At 36.7% G+C, this 10,639-nt stretch overlaps 1 non-coding gene and 1 pseudogene across 1 annotated transcript; both read left to right on the forward strand.

The window, feature by feature from the left end:
- Positions 1-3,648: 3,648 nt before the first annotated feature.
- Positions 3,649-3,722, forward strand: TRNAT-AGU (transfer RNA threonine (anticodon AGU)). The gene has a single exon. It is a non-coding gene; the product is annotated as a tRNA-Thr (tRNA).
- Positions 3,723-4,724: 1,002 nt separating this feature from the next.
- LOC132032101 (uncharacterized) lies at positions 4,725-8,032 on the forward strand (annotated as a pseudogene).
- The last annotated feature ends 2,607 nt before the right edge of the window (positions 8,033-10,639 follow it).

The following is a 10,639-nucleotide window of genomic DNA, read 5'->3' on the forward strand; positions in this document are numbered from 1 at the left end:
CTAAGAATAAGCATATGGACAAAGGTACTACAACTCCTGGTACGGAAAAGAGATCCGCGCGGTTGACTAATTCTCTATCCTAATACTCAACCTCTACACCCTCCTATCAAGGGGCATGACCTCGGTAAGTTGAAGCTGCGCCGTATCATGCCTAATCACCTCTCCCCAAGACTTCTTAGGCCTACCTCTCCCTCTACTCGTGCTCACCTCGGCCAACCTCTCACACCTTCTCGCTGGAGCCTCTGCGCATCTCCTCTGCACATGTCCGAACCATCGCAGCCTCCCTTCGTGCAACTTATCCTCCACGGGAGCCACACACCCCTTTTCCCGAATGACTTAATTCCTAATCTTATCTCCTTGTATGCCCACACATCCATCTCAACATTCTCATTTTTGCAACCTTGATCTTCTGGACATGAGCTTTCTTAACTGGCCAACACTCCACCCCATACAACATAGTTGGTCTAACCACCACTCTATAGAACTTGCCTTTAAGTCTTGCCGGCACATTCTTATCACACAAAACACCAGAAGCAAGCCTCCACTTTATCCATCCTGCTCCAATACGATGTGTGACAGCATCATCGATCTCCCCATTGCCTTGGATAACTGACCGCAGTTAAGGCAAAGATAAAAAAACAAAATCTATGCCTTTGAATGTGGTGTTCATGCTGCCCTGTTTTCTACCATTTCATTACTACTTTGCTGAAACTCATCAAACTTTTCATTATTTAGAGCTCTTGCAACACAGCCGTTTCACCATTAAATTCGTGCTGTCGAGTCTATTAATTTCTCTACCGGTTTCATTGATTGCTATAATACTAAAAGTATTTAAAGCGTCATGCTCTACCACCTTTTTTTGGGCCACTCCAGTGTCCTAACTGGGTTCCCTAATTGAGAAGTACAACTCTGATCAAATGGAGAAGTTAGGAGAAATCTTTGTATTTATGAAAGGAAGATGGAAAAGAAACAATAAATAAATAAATAAATAAATAAATAAATAAATAAAAGGTGACTTGTATTAGAAATTGTTGAATAGCAGACCTTACCTTCTTCTAAGTTGTTTTTCCATCCTCCACTTGTCCAACAAACTCGGTGCTTTAAATTAAAGGAGATTTTTGAGAGTAGAAATATAAAAAGTTAAACACAAGTTTTAATTTTGTGGTAGAAGAGATACCTTTGTACTTAGTGTTAATTATCTAAAATTTATTCTCAAAAGTATTTCAAATATTGTGAAAAAAGAATTCGAATCATTTGTGAAGAACTTGACAGTGGTTTGTTAATAAATTGGCTTGGGCATTACTCATTTGTGGTAAGTGAAGAAGACTGTTTAAGGGATTTTTTTTTTTTGTCTGTATATACAGATGCTTAATCATCTTGTAGAATGGTTGAAGAATTTGGATTCCTTGGTAACACTTGTAGCTCCTTCGACTGTAGCCATGCTCTCGAAATTGGGTTCCAAAAATCTCCTATTGGTTGATTGAAACATTAGCTTGATATACAGTTGACTACTTTGCGTCTTTGCCATACTCTTTTAATCACGTGGAGTCTAAAGCTAATTACCTGTTTTGGTTGTTCAAACGCTAGATCACGTTAGTGTTTAACTACCTTCCCTAAATGAATTATCATCTTTGGGGTTTATCTGTTGCTTTTGTGATAGGAACATATATTAATTGTTAGGTATGCTATCTGTTTTATGTATATCAAGAAATTTGCATATGTACATTTATGAGATTGTTATTGGTAATTTGTCTCTAGTCTATTTCCAAATAATATGTTATTGTATATTTGAACTATTGAAGAACTGCCTTCCAACTTTGCGAGAGGAAGCCACCTTCCTCACTAGCTTCCTTTTCCAATCATTCGTAGCTTCCAATCCCCAAAAAATGGAAAAAAAAGATATAAAAACATATATAGGAAAAACCTTCTTTGTAGCTTCCTTTTTCAATCATTCGTAGCTTCCAATCCCCACATATGGAAAAAAAGATATAAAAACATGTATAGGAAACACCTTCTTGAGATCGTGTCTGTAAGGTATGATTTGATTATTATTTTTCCTTATAGATGTGAATTTTATTTTCTAGTATACTAGGTTTAGAGAATACTGAATTGAGAACAACTATCTATAAAGTGGAAGTCACTTTTACTTGGTACTGTCTGATAAATAAGGTTAAAGGCAAAAGAGAAACTGTTTGAAGTTATAATCAATTTAGTCTACGGATGATTATTTAGCAATTACTTAATTGTAGTCATTCTTAAGTGATACATAAGCAACATAGAAGTTATAGCATGCAACAATTAGAATAGTTGCATTCTTGTCAAGGGCATAGGAAATTGCCAAGGTCTGTCGTGGCTTTAAGAGAAAAGAGCAATTAGATGATGAGTTTTAGTATTGAAAGGCACAAATAAGGAAAAGATTAAATTTTTTTTATATATGTACTCTAAAAACAAATGACTATAAACACCTACAATAATTCATGTTACCAATTTAAAAAAAAAAAAAAAACAGCTACAATCATTATGTTGTAGAGTCCCACATCGGATAAAGAATGGATGGGTTGTCTCCTTATATGGTCTTGGGTAATTCTTCCTCATGAGCTAGCTATTAGAGTTGAGTTAAGCTCAAGATCCATTTCTTTAACATGGACCTATCCTAATTTTTGTGGTCTCCTTATATAGTCTTGGGCAATTCTCCCCTCATGAGCTAGCTTTTGGGGTTGAGTTAGGCCTAAGATCCATTTCTTCAACAAATTATGTGAACAAGGATTGAAAAATCTACATTGTGAAAGAAAATTCATGTAAATCAAGGTAAAAAGCCATGTCTATTTTTCTTATACCATATTTCTAATTTCCTACTCCTAAACAATGACAAATCCGATCATAAAGTTCCATTAAAAATTAATATATTGTATTGCCAGCTATATTTATTATTTAGTGCCTCTTCCGATGATATAGGGTGCATAGGCGATGAGATGCACACTGTAGCGCCTTGATGCTTTGCCGACACGGAGACGCCTCCTATGAAGTGCCTAAGATGCACGAGGTAAAGTTCTTAGCAACCCTTTAATAGCAATGAATTGTCATGTTAGCTTACTTATATTTTCTATCTGTTGAGGAGATTTGATTCAGTGAGAAAGGAAAGGTAATAATTGGAGTTTTTGGTTGACAGGTAAGAAATGGTAATTTTTTTTTTTTTTTGATAAGTCATTTTAGTAAGAAATGGTAATTTTTTTATTAGAAAAAACTCCAATACCAAGATGTACCGAGTTTTATAAATACAACATCACTAATAGAAGAAGGCTTACACCATATTTCTAGATATTGGATACATCTGTATATTACAAATAGCAACATTTTCCTCCTTTCCGTCAAAGTATCTACTGTTTCTCTCTAACCAAACAGTCCACAGAATGCATAAAGTGATGGTCTTCCGTACAGCTTTTGTTTCTTCCTTATCTTCTGGCACTGCCAGCTGCATAATGCTTGGTTTAAGTTGCCTGGCATTACCCACCGAATTCCATATAGGTTCAGGAACATGCACCAAATATACCGAACACAATTGCAATGTAAGAATAAATGATTCACAGTTTTAGAATTTTCTTAGCATAATAGCACCAGCTACATAAATTAAAACCTTTCCTGCAAATAGCTCTTGTAGCTCAGTTGGTTAGAGCACCCGTTTAGTAAGCGGGAGGTCTTGAGTTCGACTCTCAACAAGAGCATATCTAAACTTAATTTTCCTTATGAAAAAATAAATAAATTGAAATCTTCCCTTTGTACGTTTTCCTGCGTCATACATGGAAATATTACAGTTTTCCATGAGCAAATTGGGGAATATTGGATTGCTGAACCCTTTCTTGTCCTTCGATTTCTGTTACTACATGTTATTTCTTTTCTTCGGTTATCGCATATTACAGTTTTCCATGAGCAAATTGGGGAATATTGGATTGCTGAACCCTTTTCTTGTCCTTCGATTTCTGTTACTACATGTTGTTTCTTTTCTTCGGTTATCGCATTATTTTGTTGTTGTTACTGTCTCTTTTTTTGAATGATATGTAATGATTTCTCTATTAGTTGTTGTGTCTATAGTTTTGTTTAAACTGCTTTGATATGCGTTACTTGAGCCGAGGTCCTTTCGGAAACAGCCTCTCTACCTCCACGAGGTAGGGGTAAGGTCTGCGTATACTCTACCCTCCCCTGACCCCGCCTGTGGCCTGTGGGATTACACTGGGTATATTGTTGTTGTTGAATCCGTTTCTTCGTGGAATCACCATTCCATCATATTTATAGTTAGTGACGGCAGATGTATGTTCAAGCATTCCCAACTCCACAGCATTCTTCTTTGTCAAGCAAACTGAATCACATTAGACCTTGACTTTAAACTCCAGTCTTCTTTGGCTCCAACTGATACGATGGTTGAGAATAATCACTAATTTCCTCTTTCCTCCAATATTAACAGTGGATTATTTTAGTGTCTTCCCAGTGACTCTTATTTATTTTCTCACCTCTCTTCACCCATCTACATGTATTTGTGTACAATGTGTGGAAATTTTTTATGTTTTGTAGTGGATAGCTATGTTACTCGGACTCTTCGAAAATGGACACGGGTGCTTGTTGGATCCTCCAAAAGTAGTGTATTTTTGAAGGATCTGACACGGGTGCGGCATCATTTTTGGAGAGTCCGAGCAACATAGGTGGATAGTCTTTTGCTTTTTTGCTTTTTTCTGTCTGATTTACCCCCTCCCACCAAAAATAGAATAGTTAATCTTGTTTTCCTTTTCCAGAAGGGGGAATTATTCCAGGACTAGTCCCATTACTATGAAACTCATTTGGTACTACTGCTGCGCTCTTACAGGTAATCTTTGAAGTGTTTCATTCTAATTCTTCAGATTTTATCCCATCTGCCAGATGCTCATGCATACTTCCATCTATTTGGGGTTTTATGTATCAAGAGGGAGAAAGGAACAGCGTACTTGTGGGCTCACATTAATCCAGTTGACTGTTGCATATTGTTCAAATCCTATGTATTGTAGCTTTTGCATTTCTTGTTAAGACCAAATTTCTTTCAATTTCTATTATCACTTGGAACATGTTGCATATCTTTGATTACTTTCAAGTGTCAAATATTTTCATACATGTGCTTTTGGAATTGTCATCACTATAATTCTTATGCAGATCAAAAGTCATAACACCTGACATAGAGTCAATTTGATGTCAGTTTTGTCTAGATATCTTTATGGGAAAATTTCTATTTTGTATTTCAAACATCAAATCAAAAACATTGTCGTTCTGTACTTCTGTTGATCTTTTTACCGGAGATCAAGCAATAGACACCTTTGTTTCTTGCCACTCCCAACATCCAGAATGATACATCATAGAAGAAGACAAACTTATATGCTTGAGGCCTCATGTCCATTGGAGCATTTACTTAAACAAATGGGTTTTTATTTGGGGAAGAAATCCTAGATTTCTTGTGTTAAAACTTATAATTGAGGGAAAAATAGCCGCTACTCGTGACCTTAACTTGGGTAACTTCTTCCTACACCGGAGGAGTGAAGATGCCCTGCCGCTTCGCTACGGTATCCCCAGGGAGATCTGTAAGTACTAAAATAACACTGAGCTTCTGATCTGGAAGCTTCCCACACACAGGCTGGTCAGAAAAGTAGTGCAGGGCTTCAAGGGTGATGTTAGATCTGAGAGCACTTCTGTGGTGGTACATGAAGCTGCAGAGATATACTTGGCAGGTCACCAACTTGTTTGCCATTAATGCCAGAAGGGTGCTTTAGAGGTGAAATGGCTTAATCTTGGTCTCTGTTTTCTTAGTAAATGTTGTTTTTTAAAACTGATATTTAGTGGGGTTTAGTTGTTTTTGCTTGAATTGCTTAGAAATGAAAATCAAATTCATCTAATATAAAATTTGGATAAAGTCTTAGTTCTCATCTATCTGCTTTTGTCTCTGCGCCCTCGGGGGATAAGCAAAATCTACATTGAAGCCTTGAAGGCTTGAAGCAAGGCTCATTTTCGTTATCTTTATCTTTTTCACTGCAAAGTGAAAATTGGATATGGACATGAAAGTATTGGTAACATGGACTAGACTTGTTTACTGATGGTGGTTTTAAGTTATTATGATTAATTTATGTATCAACATCTGCCAAATCAACAACCAACAAAGAATCAATTGCACTTCTCTTGGCTGAGTTGAACACTCGTGATTTCAGTGAAGTAGATTAAATAAAGCATATACACAGCTGTATAAACTGGAACTTCTCAGGTGGAGCAGTGGTGCAAAGGAACCTCCTCTGTTGCAATTTCTTATCTTTTAGTTTCAGCCACGTGCTGCTCAGGTATTGTAATTTCTCCTCAATTTAGGGATCCCAGATTGGAGAAAGTTAGGATCGTCGGGATTTAATGAGGTTAGTCATGCGGGTATGCGATGTTGCAGATCGTTAAGTTCCTTAATCCGTCAGTTTTGAGACACAAAGTGCTGAACTCTTACATACTTGGAGGATTATGTTTGTGAAAGATGATGCATGTTGGTTGAAGTGTGACACTCAATGGGCTATTTTGGTGAATGATCATGATTTCTACTTTCTCTTGATTTCACGAAATACTTCGACAAAAAATTCTACTCTGCGATGCATGTTTCAACAACTTTAGTATGATGATAAAGTAGGACTTCTGATTTGGGTGTGTTTTTACTTTCTTCTAATCTGACGAAATGTTCTAAACTGCAGCTCGTATTCCTTTGCACTTGTACCCTTTTCTAAATACAACAAGCAAATCAAGACCTTTTGAATATCTGAGGCTTGCAAGCTTAGGTTTCATTGGTGCCCTTGTGAAGGTAATATTTATACTGTATTTCACATGTATCTTCTCTTCTTTCTTTATTTTTTCAAGATTCATTAATGTCATATTACAATGTATGTATTGGGAATCACTGAAAGCAGGAGAAGCAAACCATGATAATTACAATTTGAGAATCTGAAGATGCTATTTATGGTACCTACAGATATTGTCCAAATACGCAATATATTAAACACGTGGCAATTACTTTTTATAGATCCGCTTAATGAAATTTCATGTGTTGAAGTGCAATATTCATCATATGCATCTGGTAGCATTTGTGCTGTCCATTTTCGATGACTTACTGTGGAAAAAAGATACTGTGATCTCTTTGCAGGTAGACGATACTGAAGTTATCAGTTTTCTACTGCCAACAGAAATAATTCCCCTGTGCCTGCGCACGATGGAGATGGGCAGTGAACTGTCAAAAACGGTTGAGTGCTTCCTCAAATCCCTTCTTTTTTTTCTTCTTGTAAGTGAATTTTAAGTTGGTCATAGGATTATAATATTCATCATATTCTTCAGATACCAAAAGAAAAGACAACTTATGCTGCACAATTATAAATTCTTCATGATAGATACCTTTTTTTATTCTACGTCCTGTTTGATTATTTCCAGTGACTCCTCACTCAGTGTGTTAGAGTCATGCAAAGAGGTTGCAACTTTCATTGTGCAGAAAATACTTCTAGATAACGTGGGTTTGGATTACAAATGTGCCACAGCAGAAAGGTTTTTCTGCAGTAGGCCGAGTTTTGGGAAATATGGTTGGTGCACTTGCTGAACAGCCTTCATCTTGGTTACTGAAGCACATAATTAGGTGCTATCTTCGGTTGTCAGATAATCCAAGGTGAGACTTCTGAACTTCAAATATCCCTTCAGCTTTGTTATGTATAAATATCAGGTCTCATTGAGCTAGTGCTGATGTAGGGATGTGCATGGTTTATGTCAGGGCATGTGGTGCACTAAGAAGTGGTCTCCTGGATATGCTTACACCTTCAGTAGTTGTCTTCGTGTATGTACATTTTCAATATAAGTGCTTCATCTTTTTCTCTTAGCTTGTAGTTTTCTCCCAATCAAGAATATGAAGCATTCCTCCTGGTTATTATAGACCCTTGTTCCATGATGGGTTCTTTTTCCTTATGCTCAACAGGAGGACCCTACAATGAGGAGGTGGCTACAGGCAGGATGATTTGATCATATGTTGATGAACTAAGTTGAGACGATCATTAAATCTTGATTGTGTTGTCCCGGCAGTCTTAGGTGCTTGCTAAGAATGCATCTCTTTCATTGTGAGTCCTCTACAAGCAGTTTGGTGAAGGGTTTTTAAGGTGCTTGCAAGGAATATATCACTTTTGATCCGATTGCTAGAATCTGTTTTGGACATTTATAGTGTGATTTGAGGATGCCCAACTTGCAAACTTTTTTCGAGCAAGATGTATATAATTTATTCACCAGTCTACAGGTTCATATAATTCTTTGTAGTGGCCACATTGTAGCAAAGTGATTCAAACTGTGCTGCCGGCATTTTCCTATAATTTGTCAACAATTGAATCTCTTTTAATTTTAGTTGTTCAAAGTTTAGCCTAAAGCGGCTGACGCTGTCATTTGATTAGAAACAAAGGGAGGGTTTTAATTCATCTGTTTCTTGCAAATATAAAGAAAGGGCAATCAAATTCTATGTTGTATGCAGCTGACTGGTTGTTTTCTTTTATTTAGCGATATTTCGGTTAATAAATTGATTCACATAGAGAAATTAGCTAAAACATTGTTGTGCTATATAGACTAAGAAGGGGGCGAACACAACGACTACATGGTTCCCTTTTTTTCTGTTGTTGCCAGCGCATTTTCGGGTCAAGCCCGGGTATTTTTCTATAAAGAGCCACTAGATGGTGCCGATTGAGTTGGTTCAGTGAACAACTCTTTAAACTCTTTGGATAATTTCCAGCATTCTAGGATCTGTAGTGGTCTCTTCCTTGGTCTCCAAAGCATGCAACTCAGTACACATGGTAGGAATTACTTGAATCATGCATAACTGAGATTGATTACCTGAGCGTTTCTCCATTTTTCCAGCACCAGCAGTGGTAATTTGTTTACCTGCACTTCTGAGTAAATGTTTTCCCCCTTTATACCAGAACTCCATAGTCATCTTGTTGAAGTTCATCTTGATGTCGCCCAAAGTCAATAACCATTGTACTCCCAAAACCACCCAACAAGATCCTATGGGTAATAGTAGGAACCCTGCAGAAAATTCAGCTCCTTGCAGCAACCATGTAGAATTGTGATATTGCACACCTTAATCATATTACCATTTGCTGCAGTAACCATTTGAGGTGCAGTTGACTTAGTAGGGCATCCCAAAGCTTTCACTAGATCAGGATCTTGAAATTACGAAGGCTGCCAGTATCAACTAGGATGTTCAAAGGCTTCCTTGAGTGATAATCAGTCACTTTAAGATCTGCTACAAAGATCTGTTTTGCTCCACTCCTTGCACTTCTTGTTCAACCCATTCACCTACTCCTCCTCCTTGGATTGGATTGACATGATTTGATTCCTCAAATTCCACCAGGTACAGTCGCTTCAGATTCTTGCATTTGTGCCCTGGCACATACTTTTCGTTACAGAAATAGCACAAATCTTGAGACCTTTTCTCATTATTTCTTGCAAAAAAGGTTTGTTTTGAAATTTTTGATTCACATATCTAGGAGTGAACTGCCTGTTAGCTTTAGCTTGTCAATTTGATAAGCTTCTTGCAATCTTGAGATAGAGTTACTCTTGTCAGATTTCTCTAAAAATATGGCCTGGTATTCCTTCACACTACCGGTTTGTTTCACCCTTCCGATTTCATCCATTAGATCATCAAATAGCCCCAAAATCCCAAGGGGCCCTCACATTTGATAGAATGTTTGGTAAAAAGTATAGGGGGGTTCTCTTCTTTTGAGTAAAAAAAAGTAAAAAACCAAAAAATTTTCTAAAAATTCCCGGGGATTAAAAGGCCCCCGGGTAAATTTTTCCCAAAAATTTCCTATAAATACAACCGATTCACAATGAATTAGGAAAAATTTAAAACTTTCCTTCCCCCTTTCTCCCCTATTGTAAAACCTTTACAATAACTTTTAAATTTTAAAAACAACCCATAATTGGAGTAAACAACTAGGAAAAGGTTGACAATCCCCCTTGACCTTCGAAAGTATGTAGTAAAATAAAGACCAAAATCAAAATCCAAACCCAAGGACTTAAACATCTTTAAAGGGGTCTAGTCCTTGTGTTTTTGGTTTTTTTAAAGCCCCCAGAGCCGGTGTGTACGCTAAAATTTCCTTATTAATGGTTGGGGTGTTGTCAAATATAGTAACCCAAGAGGTTTGGGGGCGAATCCAAGAATATGGTGGACAAGTTTACTAAACGAGTATTATAGTAACTTGGGTCGGTGTATTCAAAAAAGGGTTTTTAATTGATTTGGGTTTTTGGACTAATTTAAAGTAAAATTTTAAAATTGTAAATATATAAAATAAAAAAAACCAAAGGGTTTTGTCCCCCTCGATAAATTATGATCAGGGTCTACGATTATTCAATGAATTTTCTTGTATGGATCCAAATCATGTGAACTAAAATATTTCCAAAAAAAGAAAAAAATTATTTTTTTTTATTTTTTCCAAAGATAAAAAATATTGGGGAAAAACTTAATTTTCCGGGAAAAATTCCTCTAAATGAATTTATTAAACAGGTTTTAAAATCCCGAGTTCTTGTTATTTGTTCTTATAACCCCGTATTTTCCCAAAAAAACAAAAGGCGTGGCTAA

This window comes from Lycium ferocissimum, chromosome 9, assembly GCF_029784015.1.
Source record: "Lycium ferocissimum isolate CSIRO_LF1 chromosome 9, AGI_CSIRO_Lferr_CH_V1, whole genome shotgun sequence".
Lineage (NCBI taxonomy): Eukaryota > Viridiplantae > Streptophyta > Magnoliopsida > Solanales > Solanaceae > Lycium > Lycium ferocissimum.